At 36.5% G+C, this 6,000-nt stretch overlaps 1 long non-coding RNA gene across 1 annotated transcript; it reads left to right on the top strand.

Annotated features, from left to right (window-relative positions):
* Positions 1-299: 299 nt before the first annotated feature.
* Positions 300-2,822, top strand: LOC141815916 (uncharacterized). Its single transcript, XR_012600626.1, has 6 exons — positions 300-543; positions 620-675; positions 784-859; positions 935-1,008; positions 1,313-1,385; positions 2,479-2,822. It is a non-coding gene; the product is annotated as an uncharacterized LOC141815916 (long non-coding RNA).
* Positions 2,823-6,000: the final 3,178 nt, after the last annotated feature.

Genomic DNA, 6,000 nt, shown 5'->3' with positions numbered 1-6,000 from the left:
GTAAAATACCGGAAAATATTAAGGGTTTAATTGTAAATTATATAATCCTAATTGTTGGGGTTTAAAGGAAGATTAGGAAAGCTATTTAGGAGGTTAATTAAATTAACCCTAAAGCCAATTAGATTTAAATAAAATCCAATTTATTTGAGGATGAGGTGTTTGGGTTAATGGATGAATGGCTTATTGGATTAATCCGTTAACCAAACCCGTTAAGGAGAAACCTATTACACTTTTCTCCCAAATCACGCTCGAAGCCTTTCCCGATTCTTTCTTCTCTTCTTCATTCGCGATCTCGTTCACGCCCGAAGCCGCAAGCTCCCTCCACAGATCGCGATCTCCTCTTCCACGCCGGACACCGCCCATTCTCTACATCGCGATTCCCTACCCACTCCGCCTCACGTGCCAGCCACCGAACGCCCTTGCCAACCAACGCCGTCGCCTCCCTTATTCATCAAGCCGATGAATGATTCTTTTCTTCAGGGTTCGCCGCTGCCGATCGGAGTTGAGTTAGGGCAAGAACGCTAGGGCATGATTTCATCCAGGGTAAGAGTTAAAGATTCCTATGTTTCTTCCTTTTCTTGTTCATCTCAGATGCTGATCCTTCTCTGCATTCGGTTAGGAAGGAACCGGAATCTGGATTTATTGGAGTAGGAGCTGGATTAGGTTCGATTTGAGGTGAATTCTCCTTTCTTGTATTTGATTAGTACTGTTTAGTAATGGATTTGATTGTCAATTGGTTGAATGTGCTGAGGGTTCTTGGATTGCTTGGATCGGTTCGATTAGGTTTCAACAGCAAGCATTTATCAAGAATTAAGCTAGATTTCCAGGGCAGAGTTGGATTTAAGTCTTCAGATTTGCGGTAAGGCTTCGAATCTCTGGTTTCATAGGCTTTGTGTTGAGAATCGGTCTATTGATTGGATTTTTGTTTGATCAGATTGGTGGTGATTTGATCGAGTTGAGTTGGATATGTTAGGGCAAGGAGATTTAAGGCATTCAAATTAATCTAAGGTAAGCCTTGAAACTTATGCTTGTAGGATTCTTGCTCTATTATGTTAGGTTTAGATTTGATCTGATTAGGTTGTAGTTAAATTATGATTAGGTTAGGATTTGTCTGTTAGAGTTGTGTTAATAGGTTAGTTAGGTTAATTAGGTTAGGTTGGTTTAAATCTGATTAGAGTTAATGAAATTAATTCGTGTTTAATTAACATGAGTTAATCGAATTATGGATCTAATTGGATTTGGGTTATATGTAGATCTTAAATTTATTAAGATCTATATGTTTATTAATGGATGTTGGTTATTTATTTTGCAGGTCCTTGATTATCGATCAGTTACTTACGAGGATATTTCTGGGAGTTCTATTAATTTGAATTTCGATATATCAGGTGAGTAATTTACTGTATTTGGTCAATACAGTTCTCTTCTATTTTTCAGTGCATGATTCTTTGACAGTTCTTGTAGTTTGATACCTTGATGTTATTCATGCCTGTTACTTGTATACTGCTTATATTATTCATGCTCATATCATGCTTGACCTTCTGTCTGTTAACTTTGGATTATTAATCTTAACCGTTGTTTCTATCATTGATATGATATCTGTGATCCTTATTGATATGGTTCTTTCTTTATGACACTTAAGATCATCATGACTTATACCTACGCTTATTGATTAGTATGGTAGGTGCTGATTGCTATGATTTGAGCATTTCATCATGATGCATAATGAACGATTGTAAATCTCTTGTGGGTCTATCGTGATTGTAGTTGGCCTTTAGTGGCATTATTATATAGGTGGTTATTATACCCTATTTCCATCTTGGTGATGGTGGTTGTATGGCAGTATGCAACCGAGTCGATGATCTGCCTCGACACCGGATAGGGGTGGTACTCGGAGAGTACATGGTTGGTACGTCGGTGATGAGTATTAGAGGACAGATATCGACTATAGGATATGTAGCTTATCATAGCTACGGGATCACCAGACGCGGAGCACTGATCTCCGATTTGGATCACCGGACTACTATTATAGGGCGCGGAGCACTGATCCCCCGATTTGGATCACCGGACTACTTTGTTGTAGGGCGCGGAGTACTGATCCCCCGATGTTGGTCATACCCAGTCTCAGATGCTTGCACGAGTACTATAGCGTGTGGGGCAGTTGCATCATGCATATGTGCATCATGTGCTTGATATATATATATATGTATTGGACCGCACTGATACTGCATTTTGTTGGTCTACTTGTTTGACTCTTGACTGTTGCACTATGTTTGACATGTCATTCATATGGTGCATTACATGAGATTCATGTTAGTTGTTATTTATCTGCAAAGATATTACTGATACCTTGTTGACCTCTGGTATGTAGTATTACTCTTACTCTTTGTTTCTTACATGCACTGTCTTTCTGTATTACCTACTAAGTATTTGTACTCACATCTATGGACCTTGGGATTTTTCTGTCTTCCCGGATATCAGGTAGGAGCTTATAGAGGATGCCAGAGATCTGCTAGTGATGTCATCTCACGACGAGGACTTTATGTGTGTGTGTGTATTGGATGTGTTTGTAGCATGTGTTGGTATTCTTGTATCGTTGGTTTACTTTCTACCGTATCGGACTTTATGATTTCATACTTGTACTTGTTACGTTTTCGTTTACGAAACTTTGGATTTGTCGTTACTTTACGAGTTTATTCCTTATTTGTTGTGTTGAATTAGAATTCCATTCTTATGCATTGTGTAAGATGTATATGTGGCCGTGTGGGTCACTTTTATTTTCATTATTTGTTTAAATCCATATTTTGTAGTATGGATAAGCCGTGTGGGCCTTTATATATGTGTGTATATAGGAAATTGTCAGTGATACTGGGGAGATGTTACCGAAATTTTTTGGACGGTTATTTCTCAGGTCGTGACATAGAAACTAATATTGCCAAGATCTGAAAAGAATATAGACAACTTACTAAAGCAAATATCAAAGAATAAGACATATACCTTTGGCAATAGCCCCACTGTAGTCATATTTGAGCTATAAGAAATAACATAATAATATTTTAAAACATAGGTATGTGCTTAAAATGATATAGCAAAAATGCGATCCAAAAATATAGGAATGTACATGTCAAAATATTTTTACAATAATGAATGTGAACCAAATTTTAACTGTTGGAGAAGAAGTGTAGTTCTCTCATTATCACTTAAACCAAATGGGGAAAATGTATACTATGCAAACTTAATAGAGCTTAGCTTATTCAAACTTCTTTAAACTATCAACCTTAACTTCTTAACTTCAATTCTATTTGATATTTAATAGCTAGGCACATACATAAACAAATTGGTAAATCTTTGAACCATATATAGACTACTTTCACAAACATAAAAGAGCATGAAAAATTGATATTGTCGACCAAATTTTTTCTTGGGATATTTTACTATTTGATAATTTTCGAAAGAAAGAACATTAACACAGAGGTCTACTTTTATATATAGAAATTGCGTATTTTCCAGCATATGGAATGAAAATTACATTTTGAATAATTGAATTGGTAAAATTGGTTCTTCAACCTATTTGCCCCACATGGATAAAGACATAATGGGCTAATAGCATCCATTCAACATGATTAAAGGCAGCTCATGTTTCTGGTTCAAACAATCAATATTCACCTTAAATTGAATGTAATTAACAGGCTCACTAGAAATACAGCTACCCCTATGCAAGAAATCAAGGATAAATAATCAAACAGTAAAAAGCTAGAAATATTTCAGAGTTTTACCTACATAAAGTATGCTAATATCAAATTCATGAAAAAAATAATGCATAACAATAATTTTAGATGACCATCATTACCTACTAAAAGGATATAAAGTGTAATCTATCAACAAGGTTGGATTTAGATCATTGGCTTTGATTATATCAAACCCCTATCCAACTCATTTGCTGAAGAAGATATCTAAATAGAGTCCCACATCTCCCTAGCTAACACACAAAGTGTAAAATAGAAATAAACTCACCATAGTATACCAAATGGTGAAGATTGTCTTTGCTAATCTTTTTGAATACATTACTCTTAATCTCAGCAAAATTATTTGAGACCAGTAAAGCCACAATAACATTATTGTGGGCAATAATGCAAGTTGCTAGAGTGATAGCCTGGGCTAACAATACAAAAGAATGGACACGTTTGAATAGTCAAGGAAGAAATTTACTAACGCGAATATCAATAAGGAAAAAAAAGAAAAACACCAGTAACAAAGGATATCAAAAGCAATAACATCAATTACTTTATTAAAAATGAATCTAATCAGTTCAAATGTCAAATTATCTGGAGGACATGTTGAAAGTCCCTCTGCTGAATCAAAGAGAACTTGTAGAACATCTTCACCAAATGATTGAAAAAGTTTATCAAATATCTGCAATAAAATATATTAATATCAGTGTTAAAAGTCTTCATTCTTACAAATTAATGTATTCCATAAAGTCACCTCTAATACATTGTAAACAACATAAAGTTTGATTGTTCCTTGTTCCTGTATGAAGTGATATATTAAGTTGCCCTCGGGGCATAGCTGAGTTAGTTACGACGCAGCAGAGTTGCAGAAGAGGACAAAGGTTCGAATCCTGACGAAGTCAGATAAATACCCTCTTGCGTCGTGATCAACTGCAGTTTCTCGATTTACCTTCTTATAAATGGTCGTGGGGCCGATCGTGTGGGGCCGCTAAGGTGGCGGATTCTACCTTTTGCAGAAGATATATTAAGTTAATATCTGATTAAGAATGCACAATTATGAATGGTTCTGCAAAGAGATTTTTTGAGATGTGCAATATGACATTTAAATAGAGTTGTATAAAATATTCAAAAGAAACTTAAAGAAAGATTCAAGCAATGACTTACTAGCCAATTGTAGGGAAGCGACTCCAAAAGCCAATACAATAAAACAACCAAAATTAGACAATTCAGCAGCACTTGGCCTCCAAAGCCGCCTACCCTAAACATGGTGGGTTAACAAGAAGGGTTGAACTACTTGGCTTACACTAATAAAATGATAAAAAATTCAGAATAATAGGAATTAAAATGATCACTCAGTTGTTTTTTGTAGGGATCTATATGCGCGAAAAACCGATTAAACCGCATATAACGCAGCGGAAAACAGGATCCCTCCAGAAGATCCATGCGAAAAACATACTCGTTTGACGATTCTACCTACTAGAATCGAGTTTACCTTCGATGCATGCCCTTCGCAATCCCGACAGCAACTCTTTGCCTTCAAGGTCGTCGGATCTCAGCACGATCAGTGTGTTCGCGCCTCTACGGTATCCACACGAACACTGAAATGGAGAAGAACCGAACTGTGGTGCTAGCCACAAAGTAGGGTTCGACCAAGGGAAGAAGAAGAGAGGAAGAGCAAGAGCAAGAGCATCCAACAATCCTTTCATCAAGAGCCTCTCACCCTCTTTTATATCCCACCATGAGATATAATGGATGAAGGGGGAAATTAATATAATATTAATTCCGAAATTAATATTTTATTAATTCCCATGCATCTCATGCAGAAGATCTTTCTCCTCTTTTAATGAAGATCATGCATCTCATGCATGACAATCTTTCTCTTCTTTTAAGGAAGATAATGCAGCTTTTAATGATCATGCATTCCCATGCATGATAACCTTTTAATCAAATTCGAATTTGGCTTGTGTGACTTGAGTCCAACTCGAGTCTCACACAATCTGAGTTGACTCGAGTCCAACTCAATCTGAATTGACACTAAGGGCTAATTTCAACATTTTTAACCCTGAATTAGGTTGATTGTCATACTTGAGATACTAACCAAAGCACTTTTCTTAAACTCTAACTAACTTAAAAAGTATTGAACAACAAAATACTAAAACCAACTGCATAGCAAATTAAAGTACATATAACCTTAATCCTAAGGAATCACGATGGAGGCGGTGCTGCGGAAGAATCGCAGTGGAGATGCGCGATGGAGGCCCATGAAGGCTAT

Source organism: Curcuma longa, unplaced genomic scaffold (assembly GCF_044706935.1).
Source record: "Curcuma longa cultivar G26 ecotype Majalengka, Jawa Barat unplaced genomic scaffold, ITB_CL_G26_1.1 contig_12249, whole genome shotgun sequence".
In the NCBI taxonomy this organism is placed as follows: domain Eukaryota; kingdom Viridiplantae; phylum Streptophyta; class Magnoliopsida; order Zingiberales; family Zingiberaceae; genus Curcuma; species Curcuma longa.
This window is presented reverse-complemented; position numbering and strand designations above follow the sequence as displayed.